The sequence below is a fragment of the Lissotriton helveticus genome, chromosome 6 (genome assembly GCF_964261635.1).
Source record: "Lissotriton helveticus chromosome 6, aLisHel1.1, whole genome shotgun sequence".
In the NCBI taxonomy this organism is placed as follows: domain Eukaryota; kingdom Metazoa; phylum Chordata; class Amphibia; order Caudata; family Salamandridae; genus Lissotriton; species Lissotriton helveticus.
Window position 1 is genome coordinate 1027078270 of NC_136067.1, and position 25269 is coordinate 1027103538.

Genomic DNA, 25269 nt, shown 5'->3' on the forward strand with positions numbered 1-25269 from the left:
CGTTGAGAACCGTACGAAAAACAAGGAAAAATCCATAGGACACGGACCCTCACAGTGAACCGTACGAATCGTAAACATGCTGTACATCCCGACAAGTACGAACCAGACAGGAGAATGAGAACGCGATTTGTACGGAAAACGTCGCGTATGAGCAATTCATACGGAGAGCCACACAAGCACATACGCACCGTACCCCTGCAATCATGGGGTGTACGCACCATAACCCTACACACCGTACCCCTGCAATCACGGGGTGTATGCACCGTACCCCTACGCACCGTACCCCTGTAATCATGGGGTGTACGCACCATACCCCTATGCACCGTACCCCTTCAATCATTGGGTGTACGCACCGTACCCCTGCAATCATGGGGTGTACGCACCGTACCCGGGGGGTCCGTTTCGTACGCGGTTCGAGTTGAAATCTGCTTTTCCGGACGTTTTGAGCTCCCGTAGAAAAAGAGTCGTACGGAGTGTTGACAATACGAATCGTACTTGCTGGGTCGGAAAATGCTGCTTCAATCACGAAATCGTAGTCTGCAAAATACCAGGACCATCTCAATTGTCTGGGTGTAAGGGTCCTGGCTGGTTTTAAGAACTTTAAATTATGATGATCCGTAAAAACCGTCACTTGATGTTGGGCTCCCATCAAATAATGTCACCATTCCTTAAAGGCATCCTTAATAGCCAATAACTCCTTCTCCGTGATGGTGTAGTTGATCTCAGCCTGGGTCAGTTTCCTGGATCGGTAAGCAACCGGATGTAATTGGCCTGTGGTTTTATGTCGCTGGGATAATACTCCACCCACGGCTTGGTCCGACGCATCTGTCTCAACATAGAAGGGTTCAGTAGGATCAGCGTGTAACAGGACAGGCGCCGTGGTGAAATCTTTTTTCAAAGACTGAAAGGCTTCCTCCGACTCCTTTGACCATTCGAACTTGATTACTTTTTCAGCAGTTTAGTAGGAGGAAGGATCTTTCTAGAGAATTCATTAATATATCTCCGATAAAAATTAGCAAATCCAATAAAGCTTTGGACTTCTTTTACACTCGTTGGAGATTCCCAGTTCGTAACCGCTTCCACTTTCCACTGGTCCATCAGTATTCCGGTAGGCGAAATAACGAAACCTAAGAACTCTACTTGCGAAACGTCGAAAGCGCATTTTTCCAATTTTATGAACAACTTATTCTCTTGCAGCTTCCTCAAAACTCCTTTCACTTGTTCGTGATGTTTTGTGACATCAGATGAGTATATCAAAATGTCATCAATGTACACGATTGCGCATTGGTCAATAAATTCCTTCAAGATGTCATTGATGAAGTGCTGAAAGGCAGCTGGCGCATTGCACAATCCATAAGGCATTACCTGATATTCAAAGAGCCCAAATCTAGTCCGAAATGCCGTCTTCCACTCATCACCCTCGCGCATTCGAACTAGATGCTATGCGCCTCTCAGATCCAATTTAGTGTAGACTTGGGCTCCTTTTACTTGATCCAGGAGCACCGAGATCAATGGTAGGGGATACCGGTTCTTCTTAGTGATCTTGTTGATGGCCCTGTAGTCGATACACATCCGTAAGTCTCCCTCCTTCTTTGGCACAAAAAATAATGGAGAAGAGACTGGGGACTGAGAGGGCCGAATAAACCCGTTGGTCAAATATTTATCCAAATACTCTTTCAAGTGGTGATGCTCTTTCTCCGTCAAGGCATAGACACGACTGCAGGGCAGGTTCGAACCTGGTTCCAACTCTATCTTACAGTCATAGACCCGGTGTGGAGGTAATTGTTCAGCTTCCACTTCATTAAACACTTCCTTGAACTCCTTATACTCTTCAGGAATTTCCTGGACGTTTATTACACACATGAAATGCCCAGTGGAACACAGGGACAAGGCCGGATTGCTCTCCAAGGGTTGGTCTTTTGTACAAAAAAAATTTTGTGGCAATAACTTGAGTCCATTACAATGGTTCTAGAACTCCAGTCGATCGTAGGATTATGTTCAGTACCTCAAACTTGACTGCAGCCAACGGCCGGAGACCCCACCCGGATGGCTTTTTGTTTGCGCATCAAGGAAGGTGAGCAGACACCGCAATTGATTGGAAGTTCTGCTGAGTCCACGGAGTGGAAGTCCATCCTGAAGCAGCCGTCACAGATGGTGAGAGTCTAAATCTGAAAGTAATTTAAAGGATTTGGCATATGGTAAACTAGGCAGAAGCGCAAAAAGAAAACTTGAGCACTATATGTCCTATAGGCACACTAGAAAAGGTAAATATTTATTGCACAGGATGCTATTTTTGTGACAGAGCTATTCTGATTGGGAGGAGTTAGAATGGCAATCACATTTTTTTAGACTAAAGTTTTTCTCAGTGCTACTGGTTTCTTAACACGTTTGATTTCTGAATGGAGTGAAATATGTTGTTCGTTTGGACCACTGGACATGACACAGATGGTACACTTGGCTTCTTTTGTGATACAGGGTGTGATTCGGGCATTAGGGAAAAAGATCTGGACCAGGGAATCTAGGTGAAACTTGCATGTGGCCAAGAGAGGAATGTGGTTCTAAGTGATTCTTTTTTCAAATCTATGACTATTACCTTAGCCCTGGAGCTGACAATGAGAGGCTCACTTAGCACTGTGTTCCTTGCAGAGGTTCCCCATTTGCAGGATAGAATGCAATAGGAGCGGGCTAAGAAATGTTTGACAAAGCATTCATTTTTTTATTTCTGGCAAACTTTGTTAAGATGATAAAGTACATATGATATGGTGCTATTGTTTCTTGCAAACCTATGTTTTAATTCTTCATATGAGGGTCCTGTCCTACATTGCAAACTGTATTTTGTGCAAACGTTGATCATGCAGATGCTGTTTTTCATTGCATTATTTCAGCTAAATTGCAACCCATTATATGCATTGTCATCTGTGTTCACTGAAATGTTCAAGTTGAATTGTTTGATGCTTCCGTGAATAACACTGAGCTTATAGTACATAAAATTATAGAGCACTCCATGTACATTCATCCCCTAAATTAGAACAAAGACTCCAAAAATGATTTGATTTGTATTTTGTCCACATAACCACTAAAATTGTCATAGAAACTGCATCAAAACACATTGATTCGTGGTTCCCCACATAGGCAAAGAAACGTAATAAGTTCTCCCAAGAATAGCACGCACACACATAGGCATGACATTTCCTTGGCCTAAGGGGGGGACATTTGCCACAAATGCAACGGGGTACAAAGGGGGATGACGGACGGAGCGCTTGAACAAATCAAACACTCACCCCCAGTCAACTGATCTGGGTTTAATCCATCACCATTCTTTAGTTCACTTAGCCACCCCAGTTCAGACATGGCTATATGCAAATCAGTCTGACCCTGTGCCTCATGGGAACAGTCCAGCCCGAACTGCCAAGCCATGTCTTCCCTGGACCGGAAACAAGCATCCTGGGACCGGTTTCGGATTCATAATCCTCATCAGCCAGGCTATCTTGAATTCAGTGGCCAAGTGAACAAGAGACTCACGTCTGAGCATACCCTGCCACACTTAGGGCGAACAAAGCGATACAAAAGGGGATGATGGACGGAGCGCTTGAACAAATCAAACACTCACCCCCAGTCAACTGACCTGGGTTTAATCCATCACCATTCTTTAGTTCACTCAGCCACCCCAGTTCAGACATGGCTATATGCAAATCAGTCTGACCCTGTGCCCCATGGGAACAGTCCAGCCAGAACTGCCAAGCCATGTCTTCCCTTGACCGGAAACAAGCATCCTGGGACCGGTTTTGGGTTCATAATCCTCATCAGCCAGGCTATCTTGAATTCAAATGCAAAGGAGCATACTTAAACACATATAAAACTAAATATACAGGCCAAAAGAAAAACAGGAGAGAGGCATTACATGATTTATGGGCCATCTTCAAAGAGGCCCAGAGCGATAGCCCTGCACTAGGGATAGAAAGCAAGGCATTGACACCTCCCGACTATATGTAGGCATGGAGGTGCTCATGCCAGCTCCCGCTGCATTAGGATATTCCAATCGACCATTAGTAGGAAAGGACGGGCCCTCAACCGAAAGATGGATAGTTAGACCTAAGCATTAGAAACCAGAAGTTCAGCAAGCCAAGATGTTTCTAGTGCAGCCCAAGTCCCTTCAAAAGGTCCACAAAAGCTCAACCTCACGTTTACCATGTTCAACACGGTGCAGAGACAGAATATCGAGTATAAAATATTGAGTTGCACAAATCTCAAGTCATTAACATCGTGGGTCAGAAATACCGAATATCATGGTAAAGATTATCGATTAAAGGTAATTATTATCGATGTAAAAAATATTGAAGTGTTTAATATCATTTTCAAAAATATAGTTGTTAAAAATATCGTTTTTTATTATTGTTGTTTATGTTAGTATACAGTATATATGTATGTAATGTATGTTTTTCTGGGATAAGAATTGTTTGTATTTTTAATATATGTGTTACATGTTTAGTAGTTATTATTTTTTTTATTTGAATTTTCTGCTTTTAGTTGGCGTAACGGGTTGTGGGTTGATAGGGGAATCGGGTGCAAAGTAATTTAATTATATTAAGGGTCCGATTTCGATTCGGTAAACCAATCGTACGACCGAATCAAATCCGTAGCCCTTTCCGTACGACTTGTACAATTCCGTCCGAATCGCGTAGTACGATTCATTTGAAAACTATCTGACGAATCGTTGAGAACCGTACGAAAAACAAGGAAAAATCCATAGGACACGGACCCTCACAGTGAACCGTACGAATCGTAAACATGCTGTACAACCCGACAAGTACGAACCGGACAGGAGAATGAGAACGCGATTTGTACGGAAAACGTCACGTATGAGCAATTCATACGGAGAGCCACACAAGCACATACGCACCGTACCCCTGCAATCATGGGGTGTACGCACCATAACCCTACACACCGTACCCCTGCAATCACGGGGTGTATGCACCGTACCCCTACGCACCGTACCCCTGTAATCATGGGGTGTACGCACCATACCCCTATGCACCGTACCCCTTCAATCATTGGGTGTACGCACCGTACCCCTGCAATCATGGGGTGTACGCACCGTACCCGGGGGGTCCGTTTCGTACGCGGTTCGAGTTGAAATCTGCTTTTCCGGACGTTTTGAGCTCCCGTAGAAAAAGAGTCGTACGGAGTGTTGACAATACGAATCGTACTTGCTGGGTCGGAAAATGCTGCTTCAATCACGAAATCGTAGTCTGCAAAATACCAGGACCATCTCAATTGTCTGGGTGTAAGGGTCCTGGCTGTTTTTAAGAACTTTAAATTATGATGATCCGTAAAAACCGTCACTTGATGTTGGGCTCCCATCAAATAATGTCACCATTCCTTAAAGGCATCCTTAATAGCCAATAACTCCTTCTCCGTGATGGTGTAGTTGATCTCAGCCTGGGTCAGTTTCCTGGATCGGTAAGCAACCGGATGTAATTGGCCTGTGGTTTTATGTCGCTGGGATAATACTCCACCCACGGCTTGGTCCGACGCATCTGTCTCAACATAGAAGGATTCAGTAGGATCAGCGTGTAACAGGACAGGCGCCGTGGTGAAATCTTTTTTCAAAGACTGAAAGGCTTCCTCCGACTCCTTTGACCATTCAAACTTGATTACTTTTTCAGCAGTTTAGTAGGAGGAAGGATCTTTCTAGAGAATTCATTAATATATCTCCGATAAAAATTAGCAAATCCAATAAAGCTTTGGACTTCTTTTACACTCGTTGGAGATTCCCAGTTCGTAACCGCTTCCACTTTCCACTGGTCCATCAGTATTCCGGTAGGCGAAATAACGAAACCTAAGAACTCTACTTGCGAAACGTCGAAAGCGCATTTTTCCAATTTTATGAACAACTTATTCTCTTGCAGCTTCCTCAAAACTCCTTTCACTTGTTCGTGATGTTTTGTGACATCAGATGAGTATATCAAAATGTCATCAATGTACACGATTGCGCATTGGTCAATAAATTCCTTCAAGATGTCATTGATGAAGTGCTGAAAGGCAGCTGGCGCATTGCACAATCCATAAGGCATTACCTGATATTCAAAGAGCCCAAATCTAGTCCGAAATGCCGTCTTCCACTCATCACCCTCGCGCATTCGAACTAGATGCTATGCGCCTCTCAGATCCAATTTAGTGTAGACTTGGGCTCCTTTTACTTGATCCAGGAGCACCGAGATCAATGGTAGGGGATACCGGTTCTTCTTAGTGATCTTGTTGATGGCCCTGTAGTCGATACACAACCGTAAGTCTCCCTCCTTCTTTGGCACAAAAAATAATGGAGAAGAGACTGGGGACTGAGAGGGCCGAATAAACCCGTTGGTCAAATATTTATCCAAATACTCTTTCAAGTGGTGATGCTCTTTCTCCGTCAAGGCATAGACACGACTGCAGGGCAGGTTCGAACCTGGTTCCAACTCTATCTTACAGTCATAGACCCGGTGTGGAGGTAATTGTTCAGCTTCCACTTCATTAAACACTTCCTTGAACTCCTTATACTCTTCAGGAATTTCCTGGACGTTTATTACACACATGGAATGCCCAGTTGAACACAGGGACAAGGCCGGATTGCTCTCCAAGGGTTGGTCTTTTGTACAAAAAAAATTTTGTGGCAATAACTTGAGTCCATTACAATGGTTCTAGAACTCCAGTCGATCGTAGGATTATGTTCAGTACCTCAAACTTGACTGCAGCCAACGGCCGGAGACCCCACCCGGATGGCTTTTTGTTTGCGCATCAAGGAAGGTGAGCAGACACCGCAATTGATTGGAAGTTCTGCTGAGTCCACGGAGTGGAGGTCCATCCTGAAGCAGCCGTCACAGATGGTGAGAGTCTAAATCTGAAAGTAATTTAAAGGATTTGGCATATGGTAAACTAGGCAGAAGCGCAAAAAGATAACTTGAGCACTATATGTCCTATAGGCACACTAGAAAAGGTAAATATTTATTGCACAGGATGCTATTTTTGTGACAGAGCTATACTGATTGGGAGGAGTTAGAATGGCAATCACATTTTTTTAGACTAAAGTTTTTCTCAGTGCTACTGGTTTCTTAACACGTTTGATTTTTGAATGGAGTGAAATATGTTGTTCGTTTGGACCACTGGACATGACACAGATGGTACACTTGGCTTCTTTTGTGATACAGGGTGTGATTCGGGCATTAGGGAAAAAGATCTCGACCAGGGAATCTAGGTGAAACTTGCATGTGGCCAAGAGAGGAATGTGGTTCTAAGTGATTCTTTTTTCACATCTATGACTATTACCTTAGCCCTGGAGCTGACAATGAGAGGCTCACTTAGCACTGTGTTCCTTGCAGAGGTTACCCATTTGCAGGATAGAATGCGATAGGAGCGGGCTAAGAAATGTTTGACAAAGCATTCATTTTTTTATTTCTGGCAAACTTTGTTAAGATGATAAAGTACATATGATATGGTGCTATTGTTTCTTGCAAACCTATGTTTTAATTCTTCATATGAGGGTCCTGTCCTACATTGCAAACTGTATTTTGTGCAAAAGTTGATCATGCAGATGCTGTTTTTCATTGCATTATTTCAGCTAAATTGCAACCCATTATATGCATTGTCATCTGTGTTCACTGAAATGTTCAAGTTGAATTGTTTGATGCTTCCGTGAATAACACTGAGCTTATAGTACATAAAATTATAGAGCACTCCATGTACATTCATCCCCTAAATTAGAACAAAGACTCCAAAAATGATTTGATTTGTATTTTGTCCACATAACCACTAAAATTGTCATAGAAACTGCATCAAAACACATTGATTCGTGGTTCCCCACATAGGCAAAGAAACGTAATAAGTTCTCCCAAGAATAGCACGCACACACATAGGCATGACATTTCCTTGGCCTAAGGGGGGGACATTTGCCACAAATGCAACGGGGTACAAAGGGGGATGACGGACGGAGCGCTTGAACAAATCAAACACTCACCCCCAGTCAACTGATCTGGGTTTAATCCATCACCATTCTTTAGTTCACTCAGCCACCCCAGTTCAGACATGGCTATATGCAAATCAGTCTGACCCTCTGCCTCATGGGAACAGTCCAGCCCGAACTGCCAAGCCATGTCTTCCCTGGACCGGAAACAAGCATCCTGGGACCGGTTTCGGATTCATAATCCTCATCAGCCAGGCTATCTTGAATTCAGTGGCCAAGTGAACAAGGGACTCACGTCTGAGCATACCCTGCCACACTTAGGGCGAACAAAGCGATACAAAAGGGGATGATGGACGGAGCGCTTGAACAAATCAAACACTCACCCCCAGTCAACTGACCTGGGTTTAATCCATCACCATTCTTTAGTTCACTCAGCCACCCCAGTTCAGACATGGCTATATGCAAATCAGTCTGACCCTGTGCCCCATGGGAACAGTCCAGCCAGAACTGCCAAGCCATGTCTTCCCTTGACCGGAAACAAGCATCCTGGGACCGGTTTTGGGTTCATAATCCTCATCAGCCAGGCTATCTTGAATTCAAATGCAAAGGAGCATACTTAAACACATATAAAACTAAATATACAGGCCAAAAGAAAGACAGGAGAGAGGCATTACATGATTTATGGGCCATCTTCAAAGAGGCCCAGAGCGATAGCCCTGCACTAGGGATAGAAAGCAAGGCATTGACACCTCCCGACTATATGTAGGCATGGAGGTGCTCATGCCAGCTCCCGCTGCATTAGGATATTCCAATCGACCATTAGTAGGAAAGGACGGGCCCTCAACCGAAAGATGGATAGTTAGACCTAAGCATTAGAAACCAGAAGTTCAGCAAGCCAAGATGTTTCTAGTGCAGCCCAAGTCCCTTCAAAAGGTCCACAAAAGCTCAACCTCACGTTTACCATGTTCAACACGGTGCAGAGACAGAATATCGAGTATAAAATATTGAGTTGCACAAATCTCAAGTCATTAACATCGTGGGTCAGAAATACCGAATAACATGGTAAAGATTATCGATTAAAGGTAATTATTATCGATTTAAAAAATATTGAAGTGTTTAATATCATTTTCAAAAATATAGTTGTTAAAAATATCGGTTTTTATTATTGTTGTTTATGTTAGTATACAGTATATATGTATGTAATGTATGTTTTTCTGGGATAAGAATTGTTTGTATTTTTAATATATGTGTTACATGTTTAGTAGTTATTATTTTTTTTATTTGAATTTTCTGCTTTTAGTTGGCGTAACGGGTTGTGGGTTGATAGGGGAATCGGGTGCAAAGTAATTTAATTATATTAAGGGTCCGATTTCGATTCGGTAAACCAATCGTACGACCGAATCAAATCCGTAGCCCTTTCCGTACGACTTGTACAATTCCGTCCGAATCGCGTAGTACGATTCATTTGAAAACTATCTGACGAATCGTTGAGAACCGTACGAAAAACAAGGAAAAATCCATAGGACACGGACCCTCACAGTGAACCGTACGAATCGTAAACATGCTGTACAACCCGACAAGTACGAACCGGACAGGAGAATGAGAACGCGATTTGTACGGAAAACGTCGCGTATGAGCAATTCATACGGAGAGCCACACAAGCACATACGCACCGTACCCCTGCAATCATGGGGTGTACGCACCATAACCCTACACACCGTACCCCTGCAATCACGGGGTGTATGCACCGTACCCCTACGCACCGTACCCCTGTAATCATGGCGTGTACGCACCATACCCCTATGCACCGTACCCCTTCAATCATTGGGTGTACGCACCGTACCCCTGCAATCATGGGGTGTACGCACCGTACCCGGGGGGTCCGTTTCGTACGCGGTTCGAGTTGAAATCTGCTTTTCCGGACGTTTTGAGCTCCCGTAGAAAAAGAGTCGTACGGAGTGTTGACAATACGAATCGTACTTGCTGGGTCAGAAAATGCTGCTTCAATCACGAAATCGTAGTCTGCAAAATACCAGGACCATCTCAATTGTCTGGGTGTAAGGGTCCTGGCTGTTTTTAAGAACTTTAAATTATGATGATCCGTAAAAACCGTCACTTGATGTTGGGCTCCCATCAAATAATGTCACCATTCCTTAAAGGCATCCTTAATAGCCAATAACTCCTTCTCCGTGATGGTGTAGTTGATCTCAGCCTGGGTCAGTTTCCTGGATCGGTAAGCAACCGGATGTAATTGGCCTGTGGTTTTATGTCGCTGGGATAATACTCCACCCACGGCTTGGTCCGACGCATCTGTCTCAACATAGAAGGGTTCAGTAGGATCAGCGTGTAACAGGACAGGCGCCGTGGTGAAATCTTTTTTCAAAGACTGAAAGGCTTCCTCCGACTCCTTTGACCATTCGAACTTGATTACTTTTTCAGCAGTTTAGTAGGAGGAAGGATCTTTCTAGAGAATTCATTAATATATCTCCGATAAAAATTAGCAAATCCAATAAAGCTTTGGACTTCTTTTACACTCGTTGGAGATTCCCAGTTCGTAACCGCTTCCACTTTCCACTGGTCCATCAGTATTCCGGTAGGCGAAATAACGAAACCTAAGAACTCTACTTGCGAAACGTCGAAAGCGCATTTTTCCAATTTTATGAACAACTTATTCTCTTGCAGCTTCCTCAAAACTCCTTTCACTTGTTCGTGATGTTTTGTGACATCAGATGAGTATATCAAAATGTCATCAATGTACACGATTGCGCATTGGTCAGTAAATTCCTTCAAGATGTCATTGATGAAGTGCTGAAAGGCAGCTGGCGCATTGCACAATCCATAAGGCATTACCTGATATTCAAAGAGCCCAAATCTAGTCCGAAATGCCGTCTTCCACTCATCACCCTCGCGCATTCGAACTAGATGCTATGCGCCTCTCAGATCCAATTTAGTGTAGACTTGGGCTCCTTTTACTTGATCCAGGAGCACCGAGATCAATGGTAGGGGATACCGGTTCTTCTTAGTGATCTTGTTGATGGCCCTGTAGTCGATACACGTCCGTAAGTCTCCCTCCTTCTTTGGCACAAAAAATAATGGAGAAGAGACTGGGGACTGAGAGGGCCGAATAAACCCGTTGGTCAAATATTTATCCAAATACTCTTTCAAGTGGTGATGCTCTTTCTCCGTCAAGGCATAGACACGACTGCAGGGCAGGTTCGAACCTGGTTCCAACTCTATCTTACAGTCATAGACCCGGTGTGGAGGTAATTGTTCAGCTTCCACTTCATTAAACACTTCCTTGAACTCCTTATACTCTTCAGGAATTTCCTGGACGTTTATTACACACATGGAATGCCCAGTTGAACACAGGGACAAGGCCGGATTGCTCTCCAAGGGTTGGTCTTTTGTACAAAAAAAAATTTGTGGCAATAACTTGAGTCCATTACAATGGTTCTTGAACTCCAGTCGATAGTAGGATTATGTTCAGTAAGCCACGGGAGACCAAGAATGAGCTGAAACTGTGGCGCATCAATTAAGTTGAACTGAGTTTTTTTGTTATGCCCATCACTTGAAATCAGTTGAATTAGTTCCGTGTGGCTCACTATAGACCCTGACGAAAGGTTTGTTCCGTCCACTGCCCGGACGGGCTCGCACCTAGTCTTCTTGATGGCTTGAATGCCCACCTTGTCCGCAAACTTTAAGTCGCAGAAGTTACCAGTGGCTCCTGAATCTATCATGACCTATACACCTCTCAGAATCGTCTGCCTGAACCTCACTTCCATGGACAGATTCAAATGCGGAGCCACCGATTGCAGTGTGTTCGCTACCTGATGTTCAGTTGGAGTCTTTTCTGAGATCGCACCCACCCGTTCAACTTCGTCCACAGGTGGTGCCGTTAGTTTTCCTTTGACTTGAAGGTGTTTTTTGGTTTCTTTGGGCAGTTTCTAACGAAATGCCCATTCGATCCACAATACATCCACAAGTTACTGGCTCTCCTCTTGTCCTTCTCTTCCTTGGATAGAGGCCCTCTTATTGTTCCAATCTGTATTGGTTCTGATCCGGATTGGATGTCTGACCTTCTTGAGCCTTCGGATCGAGCTCTATCAAACCTGGGGGCTATAGTTCTAAAGTCTTTTTTCTTCTCTCCTCTTCTTTCTCCTTGGCGGAAATCAATCTCTAAGACCAAGTCTATGAGGGCTGAAATCTCTGTTGGTCGATTTGGAATTTGGCCCAACGTATCCTTTGATTCGTCTCTTAAACCGCGGTAAAACACTGCCGCTCTCTTGCTTTCTGGCCACTCATTCTCCACCACCTGCTTGTTGAACTGGGCCAGATACGCAATCAGATCTCGATTCCCTTGCCGCAGGTCAAGTAGTTTGTTATCCACCACTTGGGATATCCTCCGTCTGTCAAATATCCGAAGGAATTCTTGTTTAAATTCGTCAAAGTTTCTCAACAAAGGATCATCCCGGGTGACTAGGGGCATAGACCATGAAGCTGCATCCCCGCTCAGATATGAGAGTATGAAAGCCACTTTGGACTTCGCATCAGGGAATATCGAAGGGCGGCACATAAAGTGTAAGGAGCATTGTGAGAGAAATATTTGCTCCTTCTGCGGATCCCCGCTAAATCGTTCTGGGGCTGCCAATGGTATAACAGGTGATAGAGAATGAATGACTTGTGTGGTTGATCTATTTGTGGCTTCTAATACAGGATTAATCGCCTCCCTCTCTAGACTACTAGTCTGTCTTAATCTTAGCGCTAGTTCTGCAGTTTCTTTCCTAGCGCTGACTACCTCTTGTCTAAGGGTACGATTTTCTTCCCTGACTGCTCCTAATTCTTTGTGTATGACATCTAGAATGGTTCCTAAGGATTGTACATCAATTCCTTCCACCATCTCTGTTCAGGTGCGAAGGCAACTTGGGCACTTCACTCTGTCAGAACTCGAAGCTTGGTATTAAGTTTGGCTTCCCGGTTCTTGCACGGGAACAGAGATGCTAGGTCCCAAATCCCCCTTGGCAATGCTAGGAGGTCTTTTAACAGAACCTTCCAATCATTACCTTGGGGGACGGGGGAATTGGATAAAATAACAAACAAGAAGAGACTGGTCCAGAATTGGCTCCTTCCGTCAGCTACTTGCAGACGTTCTCTGTTCTTTCAATGGAACCTGTAAATTAATACACCATTAAGAAACTAACCAACTCTACTCTCTTCCTAAATCTGCTCTACTGATATGTGTATGTTTCTCACCCACCCTGGCTATGCTGGACGTTTGCTTCTCTTCTGTTCTTAAGTTGCAGTTCCATCTTCCTCCTCTGGTTAGTTGTTACTATTTTAAATAAATGACAAATTAGTACTTCATTTCTCTTTTACCTACACTAATCTCTAATGGTCAAATGTAAGTAAGTGCACTTACTTCACTAACTAGAAGAGTTGTTCTCTAAATATGGATTCTGTTATCTCTCTGTGCTTTCTTATGCTGCCTTATATCTGCGACCACTTCTTTTGACTCTGTGCTTTTGACTCTGACAGGTTGCGAAAGTAGTCACCTATTAGACAGTCTCTGGTGAGTATTTATATATATACACTGCTTTTAACTGATTGACATTCTGTGGTAAATTCCCAATAGACTGCTGATATTTTCTCTTGATTGTCTTTTGTCTTTTAGTTTTGGATCATCCAACGATAAACTCAATACTCAGGTAAGTTCAAAATATAGTCACAATTCAATAACTAAGAGTTTTCACTTAGCTCAATTTTTCGAAGTTCTGCTCCTCTGCACTAACGCTGTTTTCAGCGAATGCTTCTCACTGCGCTGACTGAGAACTCCGAGACTCTTCTCCTCAGCAGGACGGTGTTGCTTCTCTCCAGCTCCTGACACGGTCTCAGTAAACAACGCTGCCGCTTTGACGCACGCTTGAATTTACGTGCCGAGTCTTCTTCAAATAGCGCACCGCAAAGGTTTACCAGAAAAGGAAATATGAATTGACTTTTAAATTCTATGGAAAGTCTTTTACTCAAGCGCTAATTCTAAGAACATCTTCACAGGCTACAGGCTAAGGTGAAGTGCGCAGTTAGCAGGGCGCTCGCGCATCACCTAGCCTTCTCAACAGTTGTGTACTGGAGTCTAGACTGCCAACCCATTCCGTGACTTGGGCACTTGGGCGGCCATCTTGGTTCTCCTGAGCCTCACCAAATCGGACCAAGTATAGGCACTATGGACCCCTTGGCATGCTTTGGCCGATTCAACGCTGCAAAGTGCATGAGCTGATGTTAGGGTCCTGACACTACGTCAGAAAACAAAAACTGGACCGGGCCCTACCGCTCATTGTATGTGACCTCTACTCCATTGCAGTCAGCCAAATTTCACTTTGCCCTGGTCCATCGTGACCAGATAGCCGTGGTTGGCTCTTTTTATCTTTAAGTGCTAGAAAGAAAAAAATTCCAATCAAAATTTGCAAATTCATCTCCAGTTCCTTACATTGGGTTTTTGTCAGTTTCGTATAATTCCAAAGATGACAATATTCTAAATATTTATAAATTGGTGTTTAATTTTTATTGTTTTTTGTCTTTTAATTATTCACTATGTTGGTGAGATTAAATGCTTTACACATCTGTCTCCTAAGTTCAGCCTGGCTGCTTGTCTGCAAAAATAACAAGGGTTGAGCACGGATTCATTTATTGAGACTTGACTGGACATTATTAGTGATTGTGGTGTTGTTACTAGCTGTGGGTACCTACCTAATAACAAACCACCTTCCAACCTTAGTTGCACAGTGGTGGGATCCAGAACTTGTGTCTAATAACATAATTCAGCATTTAAGTGAGGCTATTAAGAATCCTCTAAATTGTACTTGTGCAAACAAAAAATTGATTGTTAATTTGAACTATTATTAATTAATTCAGAGGCCCAGCTAGTAGGTTCAGCTAATGAGACAGATGAGTCTCCAGAGATAGAGGAAGAGGGGCAGGAGGACCCCTTAGTGCTCAGTGAAGATGTGGCATAACGCCTGTCCACTAATACAGTAACCAGGGCCTTGCCTAGAGCTAGTGGGGGGAGAGGATCCACCACAGGAGGAGTAGAACTGTCCCTCAGAGAGAGAGAGTTCTTGAAGCCCAGTGAGCCTCCATAGCCCTAGAAGCAGAAACGTTGGAAGAAACGTTGGCCCCGACCAAAAATAAGTGGGCACATGGGGAAAGAAGAGATAGTGGCGGCGAAGAAGAGTCAAGGTGTCCAGCGGTGATGGTTTTGACCTAACACTGCCCCAAGTATCAGGAAGGTGATGACATTGACAAATGACTGTCAGCTTTTTAGTTCAAATGTTTTTATTGGTAGTTTCCAAAATAGAAGAAAAACATATAGAGACATACAGTAAAACATAAGCGTCAATGATGATTACAAATGGCATGATGGAGAGTACAATAACTAAAAGGGGGAAGCAAATATCTGTATGGGCACTGACAAGCATATGCAAAAAGAGAAATTAAAACCAAGACATAACTAAAGCAATGAAATAAAAATAGTATACCAACAATCATATATAATGTATGTAGTACTTTCACTCAGGTGAGGGACACAGGGATACAGTCTGCAAACTTTCTTGAGACAGAATACATGGATCTATAGAGTAAGTTAGAGAATAGGCCCATTAGAAAACATGAGTGCTGAGTAGTTGTCAAGTGAAGTCCACATTTGTCTATGGGGAGGGCGCCAGGGGGTGTTTTGGAGTGCAATATTATCAGCCCCTCTCAGATTAGTGACCCAATTTAACCAGCATTTAAAGGAGGCTTTACGGGTGTCCTTCCTATTGGTCAGAATTATCTTCACAGCCGCGGTGAGTAGCAGGTCAACTAGGGCCCTGACAGCTTTTGAGAGGGTCCTTAAAATGAGGAGGGTAATCTCAATATTGGGGTTCCCTCCTGTGGGTGTGGATTAAAGTAGCTGGGAGATATAGCCACTTGACACTGAGGGAGAGTAAGCTGAGTTTTACTTCAGCATGAAACAAACCTTGATTAGGAGATTAACGGCCACATGCATCAATGTTGCCGTTTGCGAATCCTTAATTACGAAAATTAAGGAATCGCAATTAAGGATTCACAAATGGCAATGCATGAATAATTCGCTTTTTTTTAGCGATACGGTAATTTTCCTTAATTGCGCTTCACAATTTGCGAATCGCAATTAAGGAAAACCCTTCCCATTGATTCCTATGGGTCAAGAGGCCCATAGGAATCAATTGGAAGGCATTTACAATTTGCGATTTTTAATTTGCGAATCGCAAATTGAAAATGCAATTTCAAGAGTGCAGGGGGGGTCCAAAAAACCCCTCTCTGCACCCCTGAAATTAAATTTAAGTGCAATTTACACACACACATGTCCCAAGGACATGTGTGTGTATAACATGCAACTTTCAAAAATGCATTTTTGAGCATTTTTAAAGGTTTTCGGTAAATTAGCACGAGGTTCAACCTCATGCTAATTTACCCCTTCCAAATTACTAATTCACATTTTAAAAATGATCATGCATTGCATTTCAGAAATCTGAAATTGCGATTTCTGAAATGCAATCGCAATTTTAGAAATCGCAACATGATTGCCATTCCTAAAATTGCGAAATACATGATGCATTCCACATTTGATAACTGCATTCGCAAACGGCCGAAAATTGCGATTCGCACCGTTTGTGAATGCAATTATCGTTGATGCATGTGCCCGTTGGTTTCACCCCTGAGCAATATAGAATTACATTTAGGGACACCCTAAAAGTCAGTACCCAGTCCTGTAATGACTTTGTAGACATGTCTGTGAAGGCACTAGAGGGCTGGATACAGGGTAATACCTTACCACATTCGCAAAAAGTTTTACATTAAATGAACCCACATGATTTAGATACTTAGAACTAAATTAAATCATGTGAATATACATCAGTCGCTTACCACTTCACAAGAAAAATAGAAATTATTTGGATAAGAAGTATGCAATGCATCTTTGTGGCTCTCATGGTATCATATAATAATGCCTGTGGGTGATGTAATTAACAAAAGCAGAAGTATGAGATTGTTGGTATTAATTGTTTTTATCCAACTATTTTTACTTTTGTATTTACTGTACTGTGTTTTATGGATCTTTGCATGTGAAAAAACAATGATGATGATGAGCAGAAGTAGGAATATTCCTTTTCACATCTTATTAGTCCTACGATGATACTTGTCCTCCTGATGCAAGAGGTAGAGTAAGCCACCATTTGCACAATCAAACCATGTTGTATTTTCTGCTCTTCTGTGAAGATATAACATGTATACAAAAAAATGCATTTTACCCATTTTTGAGGCTTAGGAAGTTATGACTCTGTATCCAAGCTTCTCACTTTGTACTAGCATTACCAAATGATGAAACGTGTAGATATGTGGCTCTTTTTCTTAATTTCACAGTCTGTTCTAGGAGGTCGATGCCTTTAGATTAAATGTGTTTCTCGCCTCAGCTGACCGATGAGTTAGCACCTGACTCCATTTGAGCTTGGTTTGTGTTTACCCCAGCTTGTTTTTATTTCCTAAGCCTGATAATTGTATGTATTTTTTAATCTATTTGAGTGTCTTTAAAAGTAGTTTTGTGATGTTGTATGTATTTTATTGCTATTTTTGCATATGTCTTGTATGCTTATATGGCTGTTCACAGCCGAATACAGAGAATTCTGATTCTGATTCCGAATGAGCCACCATTTTGTAGCCTCTTTGTGTCTCAGTCACAGTGTGAAGAACTGCTATGCATGAAAAATACTTTAATTAACTTTCCCTAAGAACCAAATGTCATTTAGATGGACTACAAAGCAAAAAAAACTATACCCAACCATCATACTAGCCTCAAACATAACCCTAACCCAAATGCTAAACGTATCCATAAATCTAACCATAATTCTAACATTAACCGTACCATTAGATTAACCCTAGTATTTAATTCAACTAATTTCCGAACCCAAATTCTAACCACAACCCTTACTGTATGTGCAACCTTAGCTTTATTATTAATAACACGTTTTAATCATCATATCCCTTTTATTTTTATATCACTTTTCTTTTTTAGCCAAATGGAAGTTCTAAGCAGTTTTATTTACATTTCCATTATTGTGAACTGAAATTATACTTCGTTGTAAGCTACTTTTCATCATTCGCTTTCTTCACAATAGGATTTCTTCATAAACATTTTTTCATAATGACATCAAAGTCGCCTCTTCTCATGTCAGATGAAGCATGTATATGAGACCAGTGCAGTGTGCAAAAGCAATAAAATAGGTTGCTCCAAACCTGCCTTTGTTTAGGATTGGCCAGCCAAAAGAGAGTAACTTCTCAACCTTGTGCCTCTGGAAATTGGCACCACATTGGGCATATCAAGCTGAACAGCATGAGACTGTTAATGTCTGCTGAAAACTCTGCTGCTAATGCAGCAGAACAACAAACGAAAACAAGAAAAGCATATTCAATCCACCATGAAGAACATAAGCACATATGGATTTTCAATTCATCTGAAAAATAGATTTCAGAGACTTTATGGACAGGGGAAAAACTTGCAATTAAATAACGGTACGGTGAACCAAATTATTATTCGTTTGGAATAAACATCAAACCCTGCTCAAGAGTAATAGCTCAGAGCTGAGAAAGCTTGTAAAATTGGGTCATTATTCTTTCTTTTGTGACTTAATTATTCTTTAGATTTCATCCATCTTGTAAATTGTATCAGAAGAAAAAAGACACAACAGTGTAATGCTTAAAGATGCACGCTCCAGGTAAGAAAGAAACAGCTGGGATGGTTGCATTATTTAAAACCAAGGACACAATGAAAAAGCAACAAACTGGAAAATAAATACTGTGCACATTTGTTTTATTCTACTTCAGTAACTCGTTCTGAATAAGCGGGTTTTAAAAAAAACACAATATGCATCAAGATTTTAATTTCACAAGGTCTCTTTTAATTGCTTGTGCTCTGCAGTGCTAAGGCCGGCCTTAAACAAGCACTGACAAAGCCGATAGGTTTGACATTCCCATATTACATGCAGAGACACGCAGCATACAGGTACACATGCACAAACAGAGAATGCACACATGACAACAGACATGCAGCCTCCCATTTGAACGGAAACCAACAGTCATATATGCACCAGTGCAAACAGCACACCAATATACAGGAGATAAAACTCAGCAACCAACAGTGTGTAGCAGAAATTAATGTCAGCCCTGTCAATTTTCCGAGGTCCATGCATGATGTGCTGCTCCAGTCAGGTTTTTCCTTTGAATTTAGGTACTTGCAGTTTGTTTGATCCATTATACAACATACCTACTAGTTCCAGAAGTCAAACCAAAAATCTGGACTGGAGCGGCCCTTCACACATAGACCTGGTAAACATGACAGGAGTTCTGGGTGAAGTGCATCAGGGCAACAACAGGAACACAATGGTGTTGATGAATTATGGACCTAAGGACAGGTCTGCATGATGAGCCTCAGAGGAGGCCAGAATGATGAGCATCATGGAAACCCTGGGCAATGCTTTACATAGGGGCACTGGATGATGTAACACAGGAGCATTAACAGATGTACCTTAAGAAAGCAGTGGCTGTTGTGCTTTAAGGGCGCGTTGGCTTCTCTGCATGACGTGAGCCCTGGGTATTCTGCAGTAAGAGGGCCTGACTGATGTACAGAACAGAGATACAGGGTAATGTGCATCAAGGAGGAACAGCAAATGGAACATTGTGGTGCAAATGGCATTACAGATGTTGCACACAAGGGGCACACATAATAGAGGGGTACAAGTAAAAAGGTAAAGAGGTCTCAAATTGTCTATTGTCAGAAGTAAACTGCTCACCCAGTCCTGTTTTGTTTTGCATTTTGGCTAGAATGTTCCCGTAATAACTATAGGACAAGTACAATTACTAAAATACTAAGAAACAATTCAAATGACTGGATAAGCTTCCCCCTCACATTTCGAAAATACTTGTTCATCATTTCTTTCTAAAACATGTAATAAGAGAAGGAAACCATTTGTGAGCATTATTTATGACAGGCTATATTTATGATGGTAAGGCATAACTAACCACAGAGGTTTAACAAGACAGTTGAGAAGTTCTACTAATTGGTATCTCATTACCGCGTGCTTAGATGCTCACGCACATTTTTGCTGGTGATTGTCAGAATGGGTTAAGCCTGGTCAAGGAGCTCCTAAGATTAGTTACTGGAAGTCAACATGTTTCCTATTATCTTAAAATTGTAATACATATTCTGATTGTCTTAATTGTGGTTCCCAATGATAAGGTTAAACGTTAATCGTGATGGAGAGAAATTATTATTCCCACAACCAAAATGCTTGAATCCAGTGGCAAAGTGAGCAAGGGACTCACGCCTGAGCATACCCTGCCACACTTATGGCGGCCAAAGCGGTACAAAAGGGGGTGGTGATTAAGCATGGGCGTAAAATCCGCTCCGATCGCGGATTTTTCGGATTTTCGGCAAATTCGCAATCCGCGAACGCTCGCGAATTTGTCGAAAATCCGTGAATCCGCTCGCGGCGGATTTTTTGCTTGGCTGCGGCGCGCGGCGTGGTGCACGGCGTTCACTTTCCGTCATTTAGCGTTTGCCGAGTTGTTTTCCTTTGCGAGTGACGCGCCATTTTAGATCTTGCTGCGTGTTCCCGCGGGAGTTTGGCGCCCGCGAATACGTAATCGCGGCTTGCCACCTTGCACAGCACACCTCGCGAGAGTTCGCAATTGCGAACACGTAGTTGCGGCGGAAAGGAACAATCTCGCACTTGCGAAATAGAGATTTTGCAATTTCGCACAAGAAAATCACCAGCAAACAGGATAAACCTTCAGAAAATTATGATTTTTATCAGAATCACTCCTCAGGTTGACATTTGCATGGCCTTTTTTTTTGCAAGGAGTCCATTTTGGGGGGGGGGGGGAGGAATTAAGTGCCCCACAGTCTCCAACTTCCTGTTCCTGTCCAGCAGGCTCCTCCCAGTGCTTTGTCCATCTCCTGGTCACTTTCATTTGGATCTGGAGCTGGAAGGATTACTTTTTGTGGGTGCTGCTGGATATTTGGATTTGAGGCCTTTTTGACTGTCTTTGGATCACTTTTGGATTAGAAATCAACTTTCACAAGTAAGTTTGTTTGGGGCATTACAGTTGCTGCAAGTAAAATTTTGGAACTTTTTCAGAACATTAAATAAATTATATTGTGGGTAGCCACAGTATCCAGTAGGACCAGGGTTGGTTAGGGGTGCATGATACAACTGTTTTGTTGAATTTAAACACCATTGAGGCCATGGATGGGCTGGGATTGTGCTGTTTTTTGTCCTTTTTTTGGGCCTGCTGGTGTGGCCCTTTGCCCAGGGGTGGTGAGTGTTGCATGGGCCTAGTCTTTCTGTGGGGTGTCTTCTTGAATTTAAACATAATTGAGGCCATGGATGGGCTGGGATTGTGCTTATTTTATTGTTTTTTGTCGTTTTTGGGGGGCTGCTGGTGTGGCCTTTTGCCCAGGGGTGGTGGTGCATGGACTGAGTGTGCCTGTGGTGTGGTCTCACTCTCTTTAATGTAAACATCATGGATGGCATTGGATTGTGGTGATTTCTGGCTGTTTTTCTGTTTTTTGGGGGTGTACTGTTGATGTGGACTGGCCATGTGGGTGGTGGTGGTGGCCATCTTGAGTGCTGGCTGGTACAGGCAACATGTGCTTGGGGTGTAAGGGGCCATTTTGAGGAGAGGCAGTGTCTGAGGCCTGCACTTATTTTGCCTACTTTTCATCCATTATGCCCAGGGGTAGTGAGTGTTGCATGGGCCTAGTGTTTCTGAGGGGTGTCTTCTTGAATTTAAACACCATTGAGGCCATGGATGGGCTGGGATTGTGCTGATTTTATTGTTTTTTGTCGTTTTTTTGGGCCTGCTGGTGTGGCCCTTTGCCCAGGGGTGGTGAGTGTTGCATGGGCCTAGTCTTTCTGTGGGGTGTCTTCTTGAATTTAAACATAATTGAGGCCATGGATGGGCTGGGATTGTGCTTATTTTATTGTTTTTTGTCGTTTTTGGGGGGCTGCTGGTGTGGCCTTTTGCCCAGGGGTGGTGGTGCATGGACTGAGTGTGCCTGTGGTGTGGTCTCACTCTCTTTAATGTAAACATCATGGATGGCATTGGATTGTGGTGATTTCTGGCTGTTTTTCTGTTTTTTGGGGGTGTACTGTTGATGTGGACTGGCCATGTGGGTGGTGGTGGTGGCCATCTTGAGTGCTGGCTGGTACAGGCAACATGTGCTTGGGGTGTAAGGGGCCATTTTGAGGAGAGGCAGTGTCTGAGGCCTGCACTTATTTTGCCTACTTTTCATCCATTATGCCCAGGGATAGTGAGTGTTGCATGGGCCTAGTGTTTCTGAGGGGTGTCTTCTTGAATTTAAACACCATTGAGGCCATGGATGGGCTGGGATTGTGCTGATTTTATTGTTTTTTGTCGTTTTTTTGGGCATGCTGGTGTGGCCCTTTGCCCAGGGGTGGTGAGTGTTGCATGGGCCTAGTCTTTCTGTGGGGTGTCTTCTTGAATTTAAACATAATTGAGGCCATGGATGGGCTGGGATTGTGCTTATTTTATTGTTTTTTGTCGTTTTTGGGGGGCTGCTGGTGTGGCCTTTTGCCCAGGGGTGGTGGTGCATGGACTGAGTGTGCCTGTGGTGTGGTCTCACTCTCTTTAATGTAAACATCATGGATGGCATTGGATTGTGGTGATTTCTGGCTGTTTTTCTGTTTTTTGGGGGTGTACTGTTGATGTGGACTGGCCATGTGGGTGGTGGTGGTGGCCATCTTGAGTGCTGGCTGGTACAGGCAACATGTGCTTGGGGTGTAAGGGGCCATTTTGAGGAGAGGCAGTGTCTGAGGCCTGCACTTATTTTGCCTACTTTTCATCCATTATGCCCAGGGGTAGTGAGTGTTGCATGGGCCTAGTGTTTCTGAGGGGTGTCTTCTTGAATTTAAACACCATTGAGGCCATGGATGGGCTGGGATTGTGCTGATTTTATTGTTTTTTGTCGTTTTTTTGGGCCTGCTGGTGGGGCCCTTTGCCCAGGGGTGGTGAGTGTTGCATGGGCCTAGTCTTTCTGTGGGGTGTCTTCTTGAATTTAAACATAATTGAGGCCATGGATGGGCTGGGATTGTGCTTATTTTATTGTTTTTTGTCGTTTTTGGGGGGCTGCTGGTGTGGCCTTTTGCCCAGGGGTGGTGGTGCATGGACTGAGTGTGCCTGTGGTGTGGTCTCACTCTCTTTAATGTAAACATCATGGATGGCATTGGATTGTGGTGATTTCTGGCTGTTTTTCTGTTTTTTGGGGGTGTACTGTTGATGTGGACTGGCCATGTGGGTGGTGGTGGTGGCCATCTTGAGTGCTGGCTGGTACAGGCAACATGTGCTTGGGGTGTAAGGGGCCATTTTGAGGAGAGGCAGTGTCTGAGGCCTGCACTTATTTTGCCTACTTTTCATCCATTATGCCCAGGGGTAGTGAGTGTTGCATGGGCCTAGTGTTTCTGAGGGGTGTCTTCTTGAATTTAAACACCATTGAGGCCATGGATGGGCTGGGATTGTGCTGATTATATTGTTTTTTGTCGTTTTTTTGGGCCTGCTGGTGGGGCCCTTTGCCCAGGGGTGGTGAGTGTTGCATGGGCCTAGTCTTTCTGTGGGGTGTCTTCTTGAATTTAAACATAATTGAGGCCGTGGATGGGCTGGGATTGTGCTTATTTTATTGGTTTTTGTCGTTTTTGGGGGGCTGCTGGTGTGGCCTTTTGCCCAGGGGTGGTGGCGCATGGACTGAGTGTGCCTGTGGTGTGGTCTCACTCTCTTTAATGTAAACATCATGGATGGCATTGGATTGTGGTGATTACTGGCTGTTTTTCTGTTTTTTGGGGGTGTACTGTTGATGTGGACTGGCCATGTGGGTGGTGGTGGTGGCCATCTTGAGTGCTGGATGGTACAGGCAACATGTGCTTGGGGTGTAAGGGGCCATTTTGAAGAGAGGCAGTGTCTGAGGCATGCACTTATTTTGCCTACTTTTCATCCATTATGCCCAGGGGTAGTGAGTGTTGCATACTTGCATGTCCCTAGTCTTTCTGTGGGGTGTCTTCAATGTAAACATCATGGATGGCATGGGATTGTGCTCATTTTTCTGTGTTTTGTCGATTTTTTGGGGTGTATAACTGAACTGATGTTCCTCTGTCTTCCATTGCTTTTAGGTGCACAAGAAGACTCAAGAGAACCACCAGTGCCAGGAAGAAGTCCTGCAGCGGTGTGTGTGTGTGCAGCATAACGTCACGCGACGTCACGTCTGGACACAGAACCCTCTGCAACTCGTGCAACTGCTGCCTGCTGACCTGCTCTGAAGAAGATGGCCCCAAAAAAAGTAACCCGTAGCTCCTCTAGCAAGAAAGGTGCCAGTAAGGAGCAGAAGAAGCAAGTTACCAAGGACACTGGTGTGCCGCCCGCCCCTTTTTTTGGGAGTAAAAAAAAAAGTATGCCTGCAGCAGCAGCAGCGGGATCTGCTGGGGACCAAGCTGGCAGCAGCACCCCCGCTCCATTGGGCTCAGTGCCACCACCACCACCACGCCAACTTAAGTCCAAGCCCTTGAGTGCTGCAGAGGCAGCCAGTATAGTTCTTCAATCACCATCGACCAGTGATGTTGGCTCATCGCAAGAAAGCAGCAGCAATGTCCCTCAATCAACACAGGTTGTTGTAGCTCATCTGACGAGTGTTGAACAACCACAGCCGCAACAACAATCACATGTGCAAGTACAAGCCCAAGTACATGTGGAAGGAGAGGCAGCGCAAGGAGATGCGCAAGCAGAGGTGCATGGAGGGTCACAAGTGCCCACAATAGTTGTTCCTCCCGAAGTAGGGGCACATCAGGAAATCGACAATCAAGGCGAGGTATCATTTGAGGAAGCCACTCCTCCTGATGATCCTTCATTGTCTTCCACACCCCTAGCAAGGAAGAGATCAAGGGTGGTGTCTACATCCTCTTCAAGCACACCTCCTTCTGATGGTACGGATCAAACTTGGGAACCAGCACCACAGCCGTCTGAGAGTGAGGCACACCATGATCCAACAAAGGTAGTTAAGCGTAAAAGGAAGCTCGTCCAAAGTCTCAGAGTTATGGAGTGTGATGAGGCTCAACAAGAAGTGGCGGATACTGCTGCTGATGAAGACTCTGCCAACGACGACCCAGTCATCATAAAGGTCACTGCAGCCCCAGCGGGCATGCAGCAAACAGACATTTTGACCCTAGCCCGAAGAGCTGCTGAGCGTGATGATGATGATG